Below are 23102 nucleotides of genomic sequence, written 5' to 3'. Positions count from 1 at the left end.
AAGTGTATAACATAAATTTTCCTTAATCAAAAATAAAACTACATATGGTGGGCTTTGTGCAATCAGCATAATGATTAGGCTTTCTAAGAGGCCGGAAATATAGGCTTGATTCTTAGTTGATATAATCAATGTGGTGCCTAAAATTCTCGTGACCTTTCGGAGAATGATTGTTGTCCATTATCACTTTTGTCCTCAATGTACTGAGATAGAAGACCGGCCTTCTGTTTTATCCTTGATATGCTGAGAGGTAGTAGAACAGCCTTCAAGGCATGAACTACCTGTTGTGTTCTACCTGTTGTGAACTATCTGAAATTTAATTTGGTTTAGTATTTAACATACTCATGCCTCCTGTCAGGAACATGAACATGAAAATGAAAAGTCCCAATTACATAAAAAAGGGTCTCATGTTTTGGTTTCCCACCAGCCAACGGCTTTGCCAGCATTCATTCTCACTGTGACCTTGTCAAGACAGTGGGAGAGCGGCTTTGCCAGCACTTTTCTTCACTGTGACTTTGTCAAGACAGTGAGAGGGGGAACGCCTTCACCAATCTGATAGGCCTGTACAATCTAGGGACAGTGCTCCATGCTGAGCACTGGCATTGCTGTTTGGGCAGCAAGAGTGAGTGGTGCGGTCCTGCTTTCTCCTGACTCGCTTTGAGGACTTTGTTGACATAACTGCCATCTTTTCTCTTTCATTTCTTGATACCCATAGCTCATTATATTATAGCTCTGTTCTGGAAGAGAAAATAAAAATGTTGGACATGTCAGTAGATTACAAGATCTACCATTTCTGTGTCCAAGGACGCTCACTCAGGTTAGTGTCAGTGTTAACTTCCCTTCCAATCTGCATTGTCTTCAGTCTCCAATCTCTAAATTTGTCCCTGTCTGGTACTCACCCTTCCACCTTCTTTTAAAAACAGAACTCTGATTTTCTACCACAAATCCTTACCTCTGCCATTCATTATCAGCCCATGTGGTAGTTAAGGTGAGATGACTCCACCATTACCAGCCCATGTGGTTGAGGTGAGACAAATGTCACGCTTCGTTAAATCTGAGACCAAATGGTTGTGCCAGAGTAAGGGGAATTAACAGGCTCTCAGTGCTTGCTTAAATTACTAAACTGATAGCTATGAAAACCTGGGGGCTTGACACTGTTGGTGAGAGACTTCCAAAAATGGAGCAAGCACAGAGGAAAGCCCTGACCTACACAGGTAGGGTTATTGGGGTCATTGCTGAACACCTGAATCCAACTTTACCTTATCTGATCCATTGACCTTCATTATTGTATACTAATATATGCTTTCATTAAGACAATTTAAGTTCTATCACTCATAGTTAGAATCATAACTAAGATCTTCCATTTTTCGTGTTGCTCTAACATTATCTTTCTAACACAGATTGTTCTCTCCGTTATTTAGAGCTTTTCCTTTCATTCTATGTTCATTAAATCATTTCATTCATCTGTTCATTCATGAATTAGGAATCAAGATAGCTCCTTAAAAAAAAAAGGCATAAAATGAATTCCGGTACTGTCAAACTATCAGTCTAATAAGAAAGACAGATGTATTAATAAAATATATGAAACAGCCTAGCATGTTCCATTTTAGAATGTGTCCTGGGTATTATAGGAGCACAGAGGTGGTCCTATAATAACTGTTTGTAATCTTGTTTCTCAAAGGGGTAGGCAGAATCTTGAGAAGAGTTACAGAGAATCATCTCTGGAAAATGACTCTTGAGTTGATTCTTAAAGGATGGGTAGGATTTTCCTAGAAAATGGGAGAATTTGAAGGGTAAAGACAAAGTTCCAGAAGATAGTAATCAAATGAGCAAAGGCATTGAAGCTAGAACAAGCATTGTGCATGGTTGGAACAGAACATATATCTGGAACTTAAACTGTGAGATAGGGAAAGGGGATAAATGGAGGCAGGAGAAGAATGTACAATCCAGTCATGGAGACTGCTGGCAAAGGACCTCTTGCTATCATCACATGGAGAAAGGTAGGAGGGCAAGCAAGCATATGAGAGAGAAGAGACTGAACCAAACTCATCCTTTTATCAGGAGCTCCATTCTTGCTGTCACCAATTCACTCCCACAACAATGACATCAGTCCATTCATAAGAATAGAGTTCTCATAATCTAATTACCTATTAAAAGTTCTATCTCTTAGTATTATCACAATGACAATTAATTTTTGACATCAGTTTTGGAGGTGACATTTAAATATAGTGTTTTTTTTGTGTGTATGTGTATGTTGTATAAACCTTCTTTACGTTTTATCATATGCATAATCTCATATTATATAACTCTCATTGATACATTGATATTTGTCTTATTAATGAATTGTTTGGATACAAGTGATTGAAATCTTATCAAACCAGCAAAAGCAAAATAAAAGGTATGTAAGCTGGTGGTAATTCGTGATGGTGGTGGTAGATATTGGATACACACAAAAAGTCAGAGAGAAGTCAATAGATTTCTAGGACAGGGGATAGCAATAGTCATTGCTCAAGAATGGAACTTAGAAAATTAGGAATATAGCTTATTTTGTTTCTCTTGAACCATGCATTTCTCCTTGGTTCTGTCTCATTTATTTTGTCTCTTCTGCATTCCACCTGTTTACAGTCAATCTAAACATTTATATTCCTTTTAAAATCTTAAAAATAATTTTCATAGAATTGTTATGAGAATAAAATAAGCTAACATTTATAGAATGTGCATGAGAGTAAATCTATATACAATATTGTTAAGTAAAGAAAAATAATGAAGTAGCTAAAATTATCTTTTAAAAGGAGAAGGAAGCCAGCATGGTGGGGCATGTTTGTAATCCCAGTGTCTCAGGAGGCTGAGACAAGATCACAAGTTCAAGGCCAGCCTGGGCAACCTATCAAGACTCTGTTATCATAGTTAAAAAGAAGATGTGGGGACCTGGGGATGTAGCTAAGTGACAGAGTGCCCCTGGGTCTAATTCCAAACACACACACACACACACACACACACACACACACACACACACAATCACACAAATGGAATGACATAGACACAAAAGGTAGAATGGTGATTGCCAGGGTGAGGTAAAAGTAGACAATTATTTTTAATGGATAAAGAATTTCAGTCTTGCAAGATGAAAGAGTTCTGGAAATGAATGGTGGTGATTTATACATTTTACTCAATTTCAATAAACTCATTCTTAAGATTATTTTGTGGTATGTGCATTTTACCACAATAAAAAGAAAGTAAAATTAAAATAAAAGTTAAGTCATAAATAAATTTGGACTTCCATAGTTGAGGTTATTTTTATGGAATGCTCCTACTTAGCAAAGAACATCAGGGTGGGATAATGTTTTCTCAATATATAATAAGATGATACAGAAAGATATTGAAGGTGAAGGCAGGTGACATTAGGGATCATTATTGTAAAGTAGGAGGGCAGGTTGTTTACTGAATGAACAGATTAATGATAGAGCTGTGTGTTTGAGAGGAGTGGATAGGATTTGGGGCCAACAGCTATGAAAGTCCAAAGGTTGACATTTGTAGTTGACATTGCAATCCAAAGGATTGCAAAATATCAGAGAAATCTCACATAAAGTTAGAAAGCATTATACTATAGTGACCCCAATTCACATGACTTCATTCCTCCAGTAATATTTTGAAGCTTGAGGACAAAAACAGAAAGAAGACAGAGTGAGCAAGGATTAGGGATGAACCAGGCATAAAGTATAAACAGAGTAATTTGCAGAAATGACTACCGGTAAGTTCAGACCACGATGGAAGTAGGTGAAATAGAAGATATGATAGATTGGCAAAATGGGGCATCTCTGAAGGATTTTCATTCTCCATGGGACGTTGAACATGTTTAATATAAATTTGTGAGTGGAATAACTAAAAGAGGTTGTGGACAAAATGTTGTGGAAAGGGCCTTTTGGTATCTGTGATCTTGGATGTGACACCATCCTGAAGATAATGATGTCAAAGGTAGGCTCATACTTGTTAGGGATTGAGCTAATGTGTCATTTGAAGGTGTTAAAATGGAGGCTAAAGAGTCATGTCCTAAGATCCAATTAGGACAGGTGAAAGGTAACCATGATAGAAAGTAGAAGGAGAAAGACTTAATTATGTGTCACCTCTGGCATACTTCACATTAAATATGGATATATGCATTTAAATCATTTAATGAACGTATTTTGTGATATTGCAGGATTGTTATTGGAGGATATGGATGGCCAGATGAAGGGAAACTTCAGCAGGTCCATGAAAGTTCTTACATATTCTTCTCACTGAAACTAAAAACATTGCTGCTGATAACAGCATAGTGAGCAAGTACCATATCTGTAAACTGTTATGAGAGAGAGGAAAACCAGATCATGGCAGTAATAAGGCACTTAGTGGCATCACTGCTGTTAATCAGTTCTTAGTTGGGCTACTTATCTCAGCAATAAAATAGTCCTTACCAAATTTCACATTAATGACATTATTTTCCTCCCCTTGATTAATATTTGAAAATATATTTTAGCATCTCCTGCAGTTGACATTTTTTTCCGAGATGTTAGATACACGAGGGAGCATAAGATTTGCTCCTCTAGGGGAAGGAAGATAAAACAAATAATTACAACGGATAGTAGAGAGAAATCTGACTGGGATTTTAAATATGGTGCTTTAGAATTACAGACTAGAAGACAAATTAGCCAACACTATTGGTAATTGAACTTTATTAGTTCTAACTTTGTTTATACCCAATGACTGCTTTCTTCCAAGTTTTGCTGGACCATACCATGAACAGTGGTATAATTAATCTCCTTGACCTGGTAAAGAAATAAATAATTGACACGATTACCTGTGCTTATTTCCTCTTCTTTTTTTTCACTAAATTAAGAGTTATAATTGCTTCTCATTACCAGACATTCTAATTACTTCATAAAATTACCAACATAGTGATTTGAAAATTGTGCTTTTGAATTTTGATTTTCTGCCAAACATCATTTATATTCATTGTATTAAGTTTACTGACTATAGTACCTCAGCTTTGGATTGTGGTCCTGCTGAAGGAAAACTCTTTCTCACCTGTGTTTCCTTAGTAAGTGCTCCAGATTGTAGCCACAGCTGATTGAAGTATGTCCTCTGGGTGTAAAGCACCAAGAAAGGAGAAGGAAAATCATATTTATTTAGTAAGTTCCAGTTCTTGAACAATGAGTTCAATTCCTGAGTTATTTATAATATCATGTTAATAATTTCAAGAATGGTAGGAGGTTAGTATGATTCTTACTTTGTAGTGAAGAAAACTGACTGACAGGGTGTTACAGGTAGAGTTATATTCAAATCCAAGACTGACTCAGAAGTCCATTGCCTTAAAGCCAGTCTTTCCCTATATAAGAGAAGAAGTGACTAGAAAGAAAAGACAAGATCAAAGAATCTTAATTAAGTTTATGGAGTATACTTTAGAATTTTTTTTTCTTTTCAGCAAAGCATTAAATTAATCTTCAATCCAGTTTCTACTAGGAACCCAACAGAAATGTGGCCATGACAGCTAGCTTCAACAAGATTCTCAACAGCCTGGAGGTACTCATCTATGATTTGAACATCTCCTTTACTCATGTTGAAATTTAATTGTTATTATTAACGATGTTGAGAGGTGGGTCCTTTAAGAGGTGCTCAGGTCATGAAGGCTCCACCCTCATGAATAGATTATGCTTTTATCTCAGAAGGGGTTGGTTTTAATAGGAGTGGGTTTCTAATAAAAGCATAAGCAGAGCTAACTTTCTGTTTCGTGTGCTCTCTTTCTCTTCCACCATATTATGATGGATCAGGAAGTCCCTTGCCAGATGCCAGCACCAGGCTCTTGGACTTCTGGTCTCCAGAACCGTGAGAAAGACAAAATTACTTTCTTTATAAATTTTTTAGTCTCTGACTCTATTGTAGTGACAGAAAACTGACTTACTCTTGCTTACTTTATCACCTCAACACCAAATGCTGCACCAATGAATTTCCCCGACTCTCTGATAGTAGATCAGGATATGATATTGAGATTGGAGGCAGGTAGTAGGTACAATCTAATTGAATCTTACCTCTATTGGCTCTCAAATTATCTTAGATACCACTAATAAGAAGATAGACTCCAACATGACAACTCTTCGCTCTGTTGTCAAAGAGATGAGAGCAATACTTTATATCTACAAGGCATTATCCTCTAGGAGTCATACAATTAATTTGGGGGTTATAAACATTCTTTAAAACATAATGGAATAAAATACAAATATTTTTTAGAAGAAGAACATATTATAAGGTATCACAATTGTTTAACCCAATATAATCACAAAGTATTATATTGTGATACTTCTTGTGTCTTATAAACATGAGTAATTCTGTAAAACTAAATGACTGATGCAGAAGATATAGGGGAAAAAAGTTTCTGGGAGCAAAAATGTGTCTTCAGTGACTTCTTTTTTTTTCCAGTGCTGTGAATTGAACTCAGGGTGCTCTACTGAGCTACATCTAGAGCCATTTTTGCTTTAATTTTAATTGCACTTATTTATTTAATTTTATTATTATTATTTATGGTGCTGGGGATTGAACCCAGGGCTTCCCACATACTAGGCAAGCACTCTATTATGGAGTTATGTCCTCAGCCCTTTTTTGGTTTTGGTTGAGACAGGGTGTCATTAAGTTACTGAGGCTGATGTGGAACATGTGGACCTCCTGTCTCAGCTTCCCCAGTTGCTGGTATAGCAAGTTTGCACCACAATATTCAGCTTTTCTTCAGTGATTTAGCTCCATTGATAAAGCCTGTGACTATATCATGAGTTGCTTGCTTGTAGAATTTAACTGCTGAGAATTTCCAGTAAAGATTAAAGAAAAATAATGAAGCACATTTCAATCTAATGTCATCACTCTCTGAAAGTTTTCTCAATAGAGATCTACCGTAAAGTGTTATACAACCTGGACTTTTCCAGGCAGGAGTGCCTGCTTCTGATGCTCTTGCTGATAAGAGCTGCAGCTTGGCAACATTCTCAACAGAGTTAAAATATTGACATGGCACCAGCATTGACTGACTTAGCAAATTTGTTTTGGTTCTTTGTTCAGTTGGTTCACACCTACTAAGCATTATATCCAACCAAAAATATTGCTTTTAGTAGGTATAAAAGAAAAATAAAGAAAAAAATCATAACTTACCACTGTATCCCATTTCCCAGTGTGTTAATTTTTCAAAATATCAACAGAAGTACTCATATTTCAACATTCTTTGCTGATTTTTACCAAAATGTTTTTGCTAGATGTCTAATTCAGTCTACCAGACTGTCTATGGTAGCATAAAATAACAATACAAATGACAATTATAAGTATTAATAATTACTAACATTAAATAAAAAAATACTTATACATTTTTGTATGTAATATGGTATTGAAATTGTGCATGCATGTGTGTTTATAACATGTTACAGTAACCCAAGAAATACATACCTAACATGTACCTATTTCATAGATTTGAAAATCAATTTATGTGCCACATTAAGAAGTTTGGACCTTATAGCATGAGCAAAAGAGAAATGAATCTGTCAATAGGCACCGGGGCTGGTATTGTAGTTTGGCTATTGTGAATTTGCCATGATTAACATGGATATGCAGGTATTTCTACAGTATGCCAACTTTAATTCCTTTGAATAGATAGGAAGGAGTGGGATAGCTGGATCATACAGCAGTTTTATTTTTAGTTTTTTGAATAACTTCCATACTTTATAGTGCTATACTAATTTATATTTCCACAAATAGCATATGAAGTTTCCTTTTGCCTGGAATCCTCCCCAGCATTAAAATGTGTGTGTGTGTGTGTGTGTGTGTGTGTGTGTGTGTGTGTGTGTTCTTGTAGATAACCATTCTGTTGGGATGAAATGGAATCTCAGTGTAGTTTTGATTTGCATTTCCCTGATGGATAAAGATGTTGAAGCTTTTTTCTTGTAATTATTAGCTATTCACACTTCTTTTGAGAAGTGCATGCTTGGTTCATTTGCCCATTTATTGTGTGTGTGTGTGTGTGTGTGTGTATGTGTGTGTGTGATGAGTTCTTCATATATTCTGGATATTAATGCTTTGATGGAAAAGGTTTTGTTCCATTCTGTAGGCTATTTCTTCACTCTGTTAATTGCTTCCTTTGCTATGCAGAAACTTTTCAATTTGATGTAGAACTATTTGTCAATTATTGCTATTATTTCCTGAGCCATTGAAGTCCTATCTAGGAATCTGTTGCCTGTGCCTGTGTCCTGAAGTTTTCCCCTTGCTTTTTCTTGTAGCACTTTTAAAGTTTCAGGTATTCCATTTAAGCCTTTGATCCATTTTGAGTTGAGCTTTGTACAGGGTGAGAGCTAGGGATCTAGTTTCAATCTTCTACATATATATATCCCGTTTCCCCAGCACCATTTGTTAAAGAGGCTCTCTTTTCTTCAATGTATATTTTTGACATCTTTGTCAAAGATCAGATGGATGTAGCTGCATTGGCTGGTCTTGGTGTCTTCTACTTTATTGCTTTGATCTTTTGTTTCTGTTTTTATGCCTGTACCATACTGTTTTTACTACTGTGGACCTGTAGTATATTTTGAGATCTGATATTGTGATGCCTTCAGCATTGTCCTTTTTTCAAGTTTGTTTTGGCTATTTGGGGTCTTTTTGGCTTCCATGTGAATTTTAGAATTAGTTTTTCTTTCTGTGAAGATTTTTTTTTTTGGTATTTTGTTGGGAATTGCATTGACTCTGTTGATTGCTTTTGGAAATATGACAATTTTAGCAATATACTTCTGCAGATCCATGAACATAGAAGGCTTTCCATCTTTTAAGGTTTTCTCTAATATCTTTCTTCAGTGTTCTATAATTTTCATGGAAAGGTCTTTCATCTCATTGGTTAAATTTATCCCTAGGTGTTCTTTTCAAGTAATTATGAGTGAAATTGTTTTCCTCACTTCTTTCTCTACAGGTTCATTATTGGTGCATAGAAGAGCTATTGATTTTCATATATTGACTTTGGATCCTGCTATTTTGATGAATTTGTTTATCAGCTCTAGAAGTCTTGTGTGGAACCTTTAAGGTTATGTACATATAGAATCTTATCTTCTGCAAATAGGGATAATTTGACTTCTACTTTTCCTATTTGTTTATGTTTTACTTTTTCTCTTGCTTAATTGACCTGGTTAAAATTTCAAGTACTATACTGAACAGGAATGGTGAGAGTGAACATCCTTGTCTTTATAATCAGTTCTTGATCAAATAATACAATATAACATAATTAAGGGAAAACAATCGCTGTCTTGCTATTAACGGTTTCTCAAAAGTATCCTCAAAACTTATGCACTAGGAGGTAGCCATATTTTGTAGAAGTTTAAGAACTTAATCTACTCACCTTGCTTGTCCAAAGTACATGTATGAAGACACACAAAATATAAAAAATTTAAAAAAGAAAGATAATTTGGTCTGGTTTTAAGCAAGTCTCTTCCATTATTAAAGTTAATTATTTCAGTTAAGTACTGGAAGATACTGGAATTTCAAAAGCAGCAAATTTATTTCTTAACTTGCATTTATCATGTAAGAGGAATCAAATTGCTCATGAATTACTAGGCTGACAGCCATTGACATTTCCTGTGGGACACTTTCACAGTTGGGGCAAGAGAAGGCTGAATACCAGGTGCAGTTTCAACATGTGTTTTGGGATACATTCCTGAATGTCTGAGATTTGCATTGAATTTATGGGAACAATGCCATGGATCTGAGAGGGGGGAGGAATCCATCTCCTAGAGCAAGACTGTGGAATCGGATCATCGTGCCAAGTGTCTGCTGTGCTCAACCTTTAGCTACAGCTTGTTTCTCACATGGATTGACTCAGGAAATACTGCTTCATGGGCTGTAGCTATTTGTCAGGCTTATGACTCAACAAACTGAAATATTGGACAAATGTAATTTTGTTTCACAACTTAGGCTGCTCACACATAGCACATGCGACTGTGAATATGATCATCAGCAGCCTCAGATGCACCAGTCTTCAGTCCACTCAGAGGAGCAGAGATGAAGGAAGAAGAGAGACAACCTGACCTTGGCTGCAAAGGGCAACAGGATACCAACAGATGCAAGGTCATGTGGTTTTCCTCCTATTGAAAATCAGGCCCTTGACAAATTTATGCAAATACAACATGTCTTGAAGGGGACTTCTTTGTGCCAAATGTTTTCAGTTTTCTTTGGCCTAGGCTATGGTTGATATTAACTTATTTTAAAGTCTGCCTTCCAATTTTTTTCTGCAAGCTGGGGCCAAGGGGCATCTATTTCACAAAAGGCCAAGGTTTGGGATGGAAGGCTGTGAGTGAGTCCCAGAGCAGGGTTAGAAGGAGAGGTAGACAGTTTCACCGACCTCACCAGCCTTCCTCCCCATGCCTCCCATCTCAGAGTGGCTAGGGTTCACTGAAGGAATAGTGTTTATCTATCCTGGGAACAGAGGAGCCTGGCACTTCACTTTATCCAAGCTTGTAGTTGAAAATATTCTTTTGACTAACAGGATATAAACACCAACTCCCTAAAGGAAAACAGTGACGATTTCTTTAAGAGAAAAGAAAACCCTCGAAAAAGTAAGTATTTTAAATTGGAGAGTCATCATTCCCAGGGCCAGGCTGAATTTTAGCCCTCTCATGCTCAAGCCAGTTCACAGGACTCACAAGAGCTTATTTTTAAGTTATCAGGAACTTTGTTAGCTGATTTACTATTGGTATCAGGAATTTGTCCCAAGTGAGAGTGTTTAAACCACAGAAATCAGTAAGTGGTACAAATCTGGGTCATTTCTTTCTTTTTTTTCTTTTTGAGAGTTAATCTGACAGCACACTATAGCTTAAAGCTCTGAGGAACATGGTCTACATGAACATGATTCTCCGGTGTCTCTGTTTTCTATCCCCATGGTCCTCTACTGGGATCCCCTGTACATGTTTCCCCTTAGCTGATTTTCTCTTTCATTTATTGTTTATTTTCCTGATTTCACCATTAAGGCAATTGTCACACACTATATAGATTCTTAGGAGTTTGTTCTCACTAGACAGATCAGTGAGTACTACTTTTAAGCCTAAGTAAAGTTTCTAGGAATGAAATACTATAAGATGAGGGATTTTTTTTTCTCTCCAGGATCATAAATCTGGGCATCCTATGATATATGTACTAGGGTTGGAGAGGTATTCTTTTGTTCCCCAAATTACTATTAAGAGACAACAAATAGGATTTCTCCGTGACTGACTCTGCCAATCAGCTCCAACCCTCTAACTCACTGTTTTTTTCCTAAGCAGAAACTGAAGCCTGTATGCCACAGCATACAGTAAAGTGTGCATTTTTTCAGAGGGCTTAAATATTCCTGAGAGAATGGGAAAAGGTTTTAGAACTGAATGGAAGGAGACAACATTGCGCCCATAATCTGTGCACATTTTCAGCAAACCCCACATATCCTAGGACCAGGATAATCAGAGGTCGGTCGTTCATGGTTTTAATCATGGGGTTAGAAATAATTAGACAATGTGTATTTTATGGTAGGATGGTAGGAACTGTTCCAGAGGTCGAGGCTACAAATTCCTAGAGCCTTTCTTTTTTTTTTTTAATTGAGACTATGTCAACTTGGCAACTCTGTTCCAGAAAAATTCTTACATAGAAATAAAACTGTAGTTCAAAGGAAAACTTTACTGCTTGCTGCAGGAAATTCTTGTGTCGGAGACCAGCTCCAACAGGGGGTCTCAGGAGACGAACGGATGGTGAAAGAGCGGGTGGAGAAACAACACAGACACCAAAGTGAAGGTGTTGATCCCAATCTTTACTTGTGAAGTTGATCATATATACTTTTCATTTTGGCAGGCTTACAGTACTTTGTGGTTACAAAACAGGAATCATTATTCAAAGAAACAAAATATTACATAGTTACAATTAGAATAGAAGAATGTATCTTGGCTTATGCATAAGCAAGCATTTGTACTTTCAGTTCCCGTTTTGCTTTGAGCTGTTTCTGCTTAGTTAACTTTTAATAATAGTTACAAATGTCCCAAACTATTGGCCTATACCTTGACTATTCTTTCTTGACTTACTGACTGGAACCGGTGCCATGGTTACAGCAAGTGGTTGACTTGTTATTACTTTTAATCAAACAAAAGTAAGAGCACAAACTATTGTGCACAGGAACAAGAACAAGTTGCCCAGTACTAAGCACTAATCTGTCTTCTTAACATTAATTTTTCTTCTCTAGATTTTAATTTAATTTCTCAAAAACTTCCTTGACAGTAATACAGGGAGTTTTTCATGAGACATTAACAATTTACACTCCACAGCTGAATCATTGCATTTAGAGCAAGCAGATCTATGCTTTAGAAGTAGTTGCATTAATTGGGAAAGTCATGATTTTTCCTTCATACTTAATGGTCATATGAGAAATTGCAACTATACTTATTGAAGGAATACAAAAACAAATCAGCCCATTCCCAGAAACATACTGCACTCCTCCAGAGGATGGGACGCCTTGCGCCATCCACCTCAGTAGGGCCTTGCCATTGCCTGAGTCAGGGGAGGGCCGCAGCATTCTTGCACATCACTTTATTCAGGCCATCAAATTTCTCATCTGGCCTAGTACCTCACTTCTCAGACAGAAGTTTGATTACCAGGGTCCCTGTCAAGACCCTCACTTCTCCTATCCACCAATCCTAAACTGGTGTGTCAGCAACTTCTCCTGATTCCAATTAGTTCCCTGCCTTGACAGAATGATTTTAAACCTTTTGAGCTGAGATCCCCTAATGTCCTCTGAGACATTAAGACTGTCAATGTACCTTTTTGTTGAGTAAATCAAATAATCTTAGCTTTTCCTTATCAGAAGATTTTTTGTTGTTGTTGATATTTCTGAATTAGCAGTTGACATATTCCACTGGAGATTAGACTGTAAGAACAAATAAGTTAGTATCTGTAATGAACTATTTGGATATAGTCAAGATCTTTATGTTTTATACCATGCAGTAACACATCTGCCCTGGGAGTGTCTGGCTGTGCGTTGTTCTACAGACTTGATGCTATGGTTTTGAATATAGTTTGAATGTGTTGCTCCAATTGTTCATGTGTTGGAGATTAAGTTTCTTAGTCTCCCGGGTGGTAGTATTGGGAGGTGGTATGACCTTAAAGAGGTGGGGCCTAGTGGGAGGTATTTAGGTCATTGTGGGCAGGCCCTTGGAAAAGGGGTTAACAGTTCTAATGGAACCTCAGACTCTTGTTTTGCCTTGTGCTATCTCTCTCTTGCACACACTGCCATCATGATGCCGTCCTCTGTTAGGTAGTACAGTCAGCAGGGCCTTCATCAAAGGCAGTGCAATGCTGTTTGGAGTTTCAGTCTCCAAAACTGTGAGCTAATAGGTTTCTTTTCTTTATAAAGTATTCATCCTCAGGTATTCCACTATAGCAAGAGAACATAGATTAATACCCTTGGCAAACACACATTTTATCTTCTATAACACTCTGATTTTAAAACATTTTTACTCTCCAGTGTATGCCCAGGTCTGGATGTTCCTAGTGGTTTGTCTGCTCTAGTTCTTGAAGCTTCAGCTTCACAGTGCTCTAGATAAGCCAGAAGCCTGAAGCAAGGGACATGAGTCAGATAACCTGGGTGAAGACCTGTTTTGAGCAGTAGTGAAGAGGGCAGAAAAACAGAAGTGATTTCCTCTTGTGACTTTAAATCTCGCCTCAGGCTTTTATGTTGAAATGTTCTAGGCCAAAGTCATAATTCATGGACCCAGCACACTCTCTCTTTCTCAAAAGAACTTCTTGTTGGCCATATGCCCTGGATACTATGCAAAAGGCTGTGTGGGAGGGAGTAGAGAATGGATAAAGAGTCTAAAGAAGAAATCCACTGGCCCTGTTCTATCTTGACTAGCTGTATGACCTTAGGTGAGCCAGTTAGCATTTCCTTTACCAATGAAAGATGATTATGAAAAATCCAAGTTGTTTTGTAAATGTGGGAAATTATTAATATTCACATTAATGTTAGGTTTGTGGGTCTTTAGGCTACAGAGGAGGTCATGATAAAGAATAGTTGCTGGGCAAAGCTGTTAAGAAACTGACAATTAAAATCTATATGGAGGATCTGTTTTGTGGGTCAGGTAGTATCCTGACTTTTCTATGCATTAATTAATTTGATTCTTACACTAAATTCACAAAGGATTATTAGCTCTTTATAGATGGAGCAACCAGGATTCCAAGAGGCTATCCTGAATCACAGGCAGCAAGTAGATGGGCTGGGGTCCTAACTTGGAGGATTTTGATATACGCCTATTCTCTTTCAACTGGTCAGTCTGCTGCCCTTGCCCACTACAAGATCACAGTGTTTATTGAAATACCATTTCCCTGAAACAAGGAATTGAAGACATTTTCCCCCAAGGGGGGTTTAGTGGAGGCATTCTGAAAGAATTGTGTTAGCTGCAGGACAGGCTGGATAAATGTTAGCTGAAGGGTAAAACTGAGTGCCCAACCTCCACCCTTCATTAGCCCTTCCTTCTGGAGACAATTATTTGGCTCCTTTCCCTTTACTTCCTCTTGTTGGTTTTCGATTTGAAACTCGTGCCTAGCCCATGCCCAATCTGCTTGAAGGCAGAGATGACACCCTTAGCAACTATTGTGTGACCCAATCCCTGTACGCCAACAAGGCAGCTTGCAGACCCACAGACCCTATTAGACTTAAGCAGCACAGCAAAGGGCTATAAAAACCTTCTCCTGCCAGGCCCTCTCTCTCTCTCCTCTTTTCCTCCGGTGGATCAGACACCACTGCAATAAAGATCTCTTGGTGGCTCCGAGTGTCATGGTCACTTTCCTTTCAAATTGTTCTTCAAATATTTGTATTTTGAAAAAAGCCACTTTTTAGTTATCCCAGTTATTTTCATATACGAGCGACTACACTAACATTAACAGATTTGAGATTGCATTTATAATAACACTTTAAATAGATGTAAGTCTAGCAAAAATCATGATTATTTTATGTGAAATATATAATTGAATTTTGGTGGCACCTTAATAATCATTACTATTATTAATTTAGCATATTTTATTAATAAATACTGGGCTAGATGATTTATTAAAGTGTATCCTAAGTAGTCTTTACTCCTTTTATTAAAAAATTTCTTCTTTTGTCTTGGTGTTACCATAAGGTGTGTGTGTTGGGGGAGAGGTAGGGAGAGAGAGACAAAAAGAAAGAGGAGAGAGAGAGAGAGAGAGAGAGAGAGAGAGAGGAGAAAGGTCACACAGTGAATAGCATGGAGATGTGGGATTTGGATCCAGGCAGGACCACCTGTGTACACCGTGCTCTTCCATACCAAGGGATACCTTGCTGTTCTCTGACTTCATGTGAGGGGACAAAGATCATCTTATTAAAGATAGACCTGACTGCAGTGGAACAATTTCTGCATGAAACTTACAAAAATCACAAGTCGGATCTTAGTTTCATAGAGTCTGAAGATCAAACCATCACAGGCCTCTCTTAAAGAAAGAATAGAAATGACAATGCAGAATGAGGTACAAAAAGAACACTTATTCTGAATAAGAAAAGGATATAACAAATTACAAAATAGATTTTCATTAAAGAACTCGCTATGTGGTGTTTGTCACATCAAGTAGATAAAGGTGATATTTGAATTAGAGATTTAGCACATTTAAATAATATTTTGGGCCATTTTAGTAAGTTGAAATTTGAAACGAAAACAATGATATAACAAAGTAGATATCTCTGAAGTGAGAAACCAGTGTTACAACAAGTGAGACTTATAAAATGATTGTCAGAGCTACTATATATTCTCACCATTATTGTAACTTTCAATAACAACTTGAAGATTGCAAAATTAGAGATATTACCTTTTTCCATTTCAAACTTTTAATCATTTGAAAGATTAAGAAGAGCATGTAGGTAAAAGATATACTTGATTTTCAAAGCCCTGAGGAGACTATTGCATTCAATTTTGAATATGAAGACATAAATGAGATATTACAGAGTGGGCCTCCATTTATACTGAAGAATGATTTTAATACTAATTTTACCATAAATTTGGATTAACCTTAAGTAATTTTTTTCAAAAGTAGAAAGTGTATGGGGTGGGGATGTGGCTCAAGCAGTAGCGCGCTCGCCTGTCAGGCGGGCGGCCCAGGTTCGATCCTCAGCACCTCATACAAACAAAGATGTTGTGTCCACCGAAAACTAAAAAATAAATATCAAAAAATTCTCTCTCTCTCTTTTTGTTTTAAAAAAAGTAGAAAGTGTATTGCTATCCACAATGTACCATTCACAATTGTCTGTTTGTGTAAATTTGGATTTTCAGCAACAACTTGATTTTTAAAAAAAGGAAAAGTCTCAACAGTGAATGAGATCAGCATGTATCCTTGTCTTTGTGTGCTCTACCTTGGGATGGATGGATAAACAGAAAAGCACACCCATAATAGTAAAATCACTCCCAAGTTTTATTTATATTGAAAGTTATTTGTTGTGTTGAACTTAAATTATATTTACAAAATTATGTTAGGTGTTTAAAAAGACTGTCCACACCACCTCTAAAATACTTCTATTCTACATTCTTGGTTACATACTTGTGATTTCCTCTTTATATAGCAATGATTTTTAAGATAATTTTCTATACAAAGAATAGAAAGATATTTCAGTTTTTCCTTTAAATATCTGATCAAAATTTGTTTTTATTATTGAAAAAACAAATAACTGCTATTCATTCCAATCATTGAAAGGAATGAAGAAACTTTTAGTTCTAGGTCCATACACTAAAGTGAAGAATAAAAATCAATGTCATCTGTCTTCCATAGACATTATGATTATGAATGCCTCCCAAGTCAGCATGCAGCTCAACTTTCATGTGTATCCTAATGGTGACGTATAAGTCTATGCAGAGCAGATGACCACCCTACCAGAAGATGGTAGGAGGTAAAGTGGGCGATTCCTCCACTATGAGAGAGCTCTGTGTATGCAAAGGTGCCTTCGGTTGACAGAAATCAGGAATCCATTGGCTGTCAATAGAGAGCATCTTGCTTTTGTTTCAGAGAGTCATTTCCCAAACTTTCTCTGCTCCTCTAATAGCATTGCTCTTTGTGTCTCTAGTATCTGTTAATCTGTAATGTAAAAGAAATGCTCTGGTACATTAATGATGGAAATTATGATATTAAATGACATTGGGTTTTATCAATGAAAAAATTAGCTATTATTAAATACTTGGGTGCATAAAGCATGCAACTTCACATACAAATTTAACCCCTGTGTGTCCACTTTACTACAGGAGCATCCTCTGCAAACAGAGGTCTTCTGATAGATTCTATGTAACATGATTAAATTCCAGTCAAATATGATCATTCCAATTAAATAGGGGGAAAAGTAAGAAAACATTTGTAATCAAATTGTTGAGTACATTTCTGAAATGGAAGGGTTTATTTTGTCTAGGATTGATGCTAGCTCAATACTCTGCATATGGATTTTCATTCTGATGACAGAAAGAATTTTTCTCGGACTAGCTTTCAGCTCTCTATTGGAGTCTTGTTTTTCCCACACCAAAGTCATTTTGGAGTGTATATACCTTAGGGCCCATTCTGAGGTCAGCATCAGGAAGCTGGGTGATTGCACACAGTGAACAAAGGTGTACTCCTGGATGCTATTCTCACTCTAGGATCTAGTAAAAACAGAACCATTCATAACATGACTGTGAACCAATATTTATCACTAAACCTAACCCAAATATGAGTATCCTCAACTCAACTTCCCCTTAGCCAAATATCAAAAATACAGCTACTCCAGCGTCACCCAATATAAGGAGAAGTGCCAAGAAGGGAACTGGAAGTGAGACAGAGAGAAAAAGCAATCCTCATCAATTTGCTTAAAATGTATGACATCAATAAATTTAAAAAGGATATGAGCACATTACTAGGGCCCTTCCCAAGGCCTTGACAAACCCCTGAACTAGCAAGGGGTTAATCTGCTTCATGGTACATTCATCTCTGACTGTAATATGTTTCTGATCCATATGATTAGCAGTTGTTGCTTAAATTATGTAAAAATGTTCCTCCTTTTGATTAGTAACTGTGACATTAGTAACTAGTAACAGTGACAAGCGTAAGAAGATTCTGTTACATAGCCAAAATGATGAATCATGCTTACCTACATCATCGTAATGGTATTATGAAGCTTCCGTTAGCTTAAATTTGAAGAGATTTTTCTCTTCTTGGCACTAAAGTGGTATTTTTAACTAGTCACATAGATTTCCATCTGTCTTTCTGAATCTCCAACTCAAACCAATTTCCTGTCTTCTATATTAAAATTTGAAAAGTTTTATTTCATCAAATTTGTAAGCCAAGTCTTATTTGATTTCCTCTTTTGTAATTCCTTAAAGCAAATTTTTTGCAGGACATATTTGATTTATCTTTTGCCTAACGATATCCAATAACTTTTTTTTTTCCCTCTGGCAGCATCTTTATGAAATGCTTAGGGAAAGGGATTTAAAAGGGAGATTCTGAAATCCTTGGGGAATTCCGCAGGAGGCTAGAGCTTTCTAACCATGTGAATTAATGACATTGTCCAGGAATTAGTGAGTCATGTGTCAGGCATACTGAGGTCAGAATGGGGCCAAGAGAAGGAAACAAGCCTTGGACTCAGGAACTCCTGTCTGCTCAACCAGAATGACTGTGAGAGACTAACTTCATTCAGCAGATTTTTCTTGAATGTTCTGTATTTGTGAGGTGTTTGGGATTCAGGTTCAGTTTCTATTTTCATGAGGTAAAAATTTAAGAAATCACTTAGGGATAAGAACAGTTGGCTACAGGAGAGCTTTTAGGCTGGGGAGAGTAGACCATGTTATCTTAACCTATGTAAGGAGGTGGAGGTGGAATTAATGAGGTTGCAGGAAGTCATCCAAGCAGGGACACTACCTTGATTGAATTATAAAAATTATATATACAAAGAAGGGGAAGTATATTCCATAAAGAGAGAATCAGATGAGCAAAGACTCAAAAGGTACGACAATTTGATAGACTAAAGCTAAGGTTGGGTAGAGGGACAGATAGATCCAGAGAAGAATCTGAAGAGGCTGGGGGGACAAGTAGACAAAAATTGTTATCAGGGTCAGAATTGTAAATTTTATCCAGAAGAGAATAGCACATGGATAAACACTGAAGATAAAGCCATAGAAAGGCATAGCTAGATTTGCATTGTAGAAATTTCATTTGGTAGAAGTAAGTGAACAGTGGAGGAGAAAGTTTGAGGCCTATGACTGGCTACCCAGCTCTGTCCAGTGCCTGTCCAGCCCTAGTCTCTGCTTCACTGACTCGGAGCATTTGATGCCCTGGCTATTTGTATTTTAATGTGTGAAACAGAACTTTGTGGAAACACCCTGTTATTAACTACCTTGGCAGCTGCTTATTTTTTCCTAAGTCCTTGGAAAATGAACAGTAATAATCATTATTACATTAAGAATAATAATGACAGTAATGCTTAAAAAAACACAGGCAATATCATATATGGGAGGATCCAGATATAAAATTGATAGCTTCAATGAGTGAAGGTTCAAATTTTGGGGATGACCTTTCTCAGTGAAAAGTGAATAAGTGACCTGCAGCGCATCCAATGACTTCTCTCGCTAGAGCTGCCTCTGCAGCAGGCCCAGAGTTTCTGAAGGAAAGAGCACATGGGTCCAGAGGCTAGGAATTCTGGCTCTCTTTTAAAAACTCCTCCCTTTAAAAACTCTATGCTCAGTTTCTAAATCAAGTCCTCCAAGACAGGGGAGAAGTCCTGTCCATGTGCTCCTTTGAGCCCTCTGCTATGCCATAACACTCTACAAGCTGAGTGTTTATCTGCCTGTTCATAGCCTCACTGGACCGCAAGATCTACAAAGGAAGAAACATCCCATTCACAGTTACACTAGCAACACGAACCAGTGTTAGTCCATCCCACGCTGAAAAACTGTTTATTAAATTATTAATAATACTCATTTTATTAAATAACATTGAATTAGTGAATAAATTAGGTTCAGAATAAATCAAAAAGTCAAAAACATCAGGAACTAAATATTTAGAAAATAAATATTTGCTTTGCTTTTCTTGAGCAAATTAATATACATTTACACTCTCCCTACCCACCTCCACTCCACCCTGTGTCCACATGGCTTCTGTGAGCACCTGTCCGTTACTTGAGTCTGGGAAAAGAGTAAAGGCACTGATCAAAATTAAGTATTTACTGATTGTAACTACTTCAAGAGATGTTCTGCTTATTATACCCGGGCATTAAAGCCAGTCTTGCAAAACTAGATGAACACCAGTGGTTCATCTTTGGGCTGAGGAAGGAAGATTCACTTGGTGTTATGGACTGATTTTTTTACCCTAAAAATTCATACATTGAAATTTGAACCCCCAGCACATCTTAGAATGTGACTGTTTGGGGAGATAAGATCTTTAAAGAGACAATTAAGGTTAAAGTAGGTCACATGGGTTGTCTTTAATCCAGTCTGACTGGTGACCTTGTAAGAAGAAGAGGAGGTACCAGGGATGCATGCACACAGAGGGAACAACCAGAGAGCAGCTCTCTGCAAACCAAGGAGAAAGCCCTCAGAAGAAACTAAACTTGTCAAAACCCCCCTCCTTTTTTTTGGACTCCAGAATTATGAGAAAATAGATTCCTATTGTTCAAGCCACCAAGTCTCTGGTATTTTGTTACGCTAGTCCTAAGAAACTAACATTCTTACCAATTTTTTTTACCCTCCTAGAGCATAAACTGTTCTATTTCTTGTGGGGAAATTCCTTTATCTGTTCTTTATGTATGCAGAGATAGGAATATATCCTGATACAACACATTGAAAAGAACACAATATAGAGCCAAGTGAGGTGGCACACACCTGTAATCCCTGTGACTAGGAAGGCTGAAGCAAGAGGATCACAAGTTTGAGGCCAAGCTCAGCAATTTAGTGGGGTACTAAGGTGCTTAGTGAGACCCTGTCTGAAAATAAAATCAAAAGGACTGGGGATGTGGTTCAGGGTAGAGCACCCCTGGGTTCATTCCCAGTACAAAAAAAAAAAAAAATCATCCTATGGTATCACTACCTCAAACAAATCAAATCATAAAGAAACATGAGACAAATTCAGTTTGAAGACATGTTCCAGGATAAAGGAGACTAAAGAGACAAGACAAATTAATTCCATATGCGGTCCTGAATTGAATCCTGGGACAGTTCATCCCCTATCTTTATCTATCTATCTATATCTATCTACTTACCTACCTACCTACCAACCAAACCTTTCATTCATCCAGCTTTTCATCCATCTATATAAAGGGAATCGATGAGATAGTTGTCACAATTTGAATAAGCACTATAAATTAATTACTATTATATCACCATTAATTTACTAATTTTGATAATCATATTCGGGTTTCTTAAGCGAATTTTCTTGTTCTTAGGAAATGCTGGGAAATCTGGGTGAAAATATTCTGGAATTTTTATACTCTTCTTAAACTTTTATAATTTTAAAGTCATTTCAAAATATTATTAAAATTATGGATATAAATTATGAAAACAATCAAACTGAGAGGTATGTACATTGAACAATCTAGTTAATATAGTACTAAATCAGGTTAAACTTTAAGCTCGTGAAAAATAGTTAAAAGACCATGAAGCATTTAATTCTGTCAGAGTGAGTTCGGGTACAGGAGCAAAGTGCAGGGTGCATATTGGATTTTGAGTAATTTCCAGTAATGCAGTGCAAGGATGAAGGCTCACACACATTTAATGTTGCAATCAGGTAAAAAGTCTCAGGAGCACTTCAGCCTGCACAGTCCTCAGAGAATAGCAAGAATGTCTAAAGCTGTGGGAAACTGAGTGAAAAATAGCTCCAGCCTAACATGACTTCCCAAATGGCTCCTGCTCAACTGTTCTCTTGGCAGTTTCACACTTTGTGCGGTAGAACAATGTTCTAATCAATGTTTTTTTTTATCTAACAATGTTTGCAAAAACCAAGGCTATCCAAAATGCTTAGAGACTTGCCTATTAAAACAAAACAAAACAAAACAAAAAAACCTTCTACTTCTATTCATTTAATGTTGGCAGGACTGCAAAATGCAAAATGTCTTCGGTAGGCCCTGCATATTTTACCTTTGTGGGACCCTTCTACCATAATACTTCAAAATGTATTTTTTCTGTTTTAGGCAAAATTTAAGCATCTTTTGCCAGGTGCTGTGGTGCACACCTGTAATCCCAGTAACTCAGGAGACTGAGGCAGGAAGATTACAAGTTTGAGGACAGCCTCAGCAACACAGTGAGGCCTCAAGCAACTTAGGGAGGCCCTGCCTCAAATTAAAAAATAAAATGGACAGGAGATGTGGCTCAGTGGTAAAGTGCCCCTGGGTTCAATCCCCAGTCTCCCCACCAAAAAATATGTTCATGGGCCTCTAAAATTATTGTGGGCCCCAGGTCCTATAGGCATTATGGCTAATGCCTAAGTCGGTCCTGATTTGTGTTAAATTTTAAATTATTTATTCCCATGTCTATACCATTAAATAAAATGTTTGAATTTATGTAGGCATGATTAATACAATTCAGAGCTTGTTTGATAACACATATATTTTATATGTCCAAGTGTTAGCCAAATTGAAAGACCTATAAATCATGACATATCTTATGACCATTTATGAATAATATCTTTCATTAGGAGTGTGCAGTTGGTGATTACTGCTTATTAACAGTGAACCAGAAAGCCTGCATCTTTTTACTCAGTGTTCTATTGATAAAGACTCAGGCAATAATAATTCCCTGTTTTGAAGACCCCTGATGGCCCCTAGACCATCCAGAGAATTTTACTTATCACAAGTAGTGTGGTTTTAGCATAAGGCTTCTCTATTTGTATTTTTCTTTTGTCAACACTGAAGTTTTTTTGTTTGTTTGCTTGTTTGTATGTTTGTTTGGTTTGGGAGCATTTCTATGTCATACTCAATGTTCTATTTAGTCTTTCTAAAGGTAATTTCTCTGTTGATGAAATTAAAGTTTCCCTCCTCTAAATAGCATTGTATTTTCACAGTATAACAACTGCAAAATCAAAAAGAAAAAAAGTGTCATATGGAA

At 37.0% G+C, this 23102-nt stretch overlaps 2 long non-coding RNA genes across 5 annotated transcripts in view; both read left to right on the top strand.

Moving 5' to 3' along the window:
* LOC120892342 (uncharacterized) overlaps window positions 1-23102 on the top strand; it is an 82075-nt gene that overhangs the window by 4076 nt on the left and 54897 nt on the right. The window contains exon 1 of one of the 4 annotated variants that reach the window (XR_013425822.1): window positions 9467-10104. The exons of 1 other annotated variant lie outside the window; for it this stretch is intronic. This is a non-coding gene — a long non-coding RNA (uncharacterized LOC120892342). Of the gene's footprint in view, window positions 1-9466; window positions 10105-10127; window positions 10593-23102 lie in introns of those variants that run through there. 2 more of the 4 variants (XR_013425821.1, XR_013425824.1) reach the window with 2 other exon arrangements.
* LOC144366717 (uncharacterized) lies at window positions 2243-9353 on the top strand. Its single transcript, XR_013425820.1, has 3 exons — window positions 2243-5553; window positions 5802-5856; window positions 8957-9353. It is a non-coding gene; the product is annotated as an uncharacterized LOC144366717 (long non-coding RNA).

Source organism: Ictidomys tridecemlineatus, chromosome 9 (assembly GCF_052094955.1).
Source record: "Ictidomys tridecemlineatus isolate mIctTri1 chromosome 9, mIctTri1.hap1, whole genome shotgun sequence".
NCBI classification, from domain to species: Eukaryota; Metazoa; Chordata; class Mammalia; order Rodentia; family Sciuridae; genus Ictidomys; species Ictidomys tridecemlineatus.
This window is presented reverse-complemented; position numbering and strand designations above follow the sequence as displayed.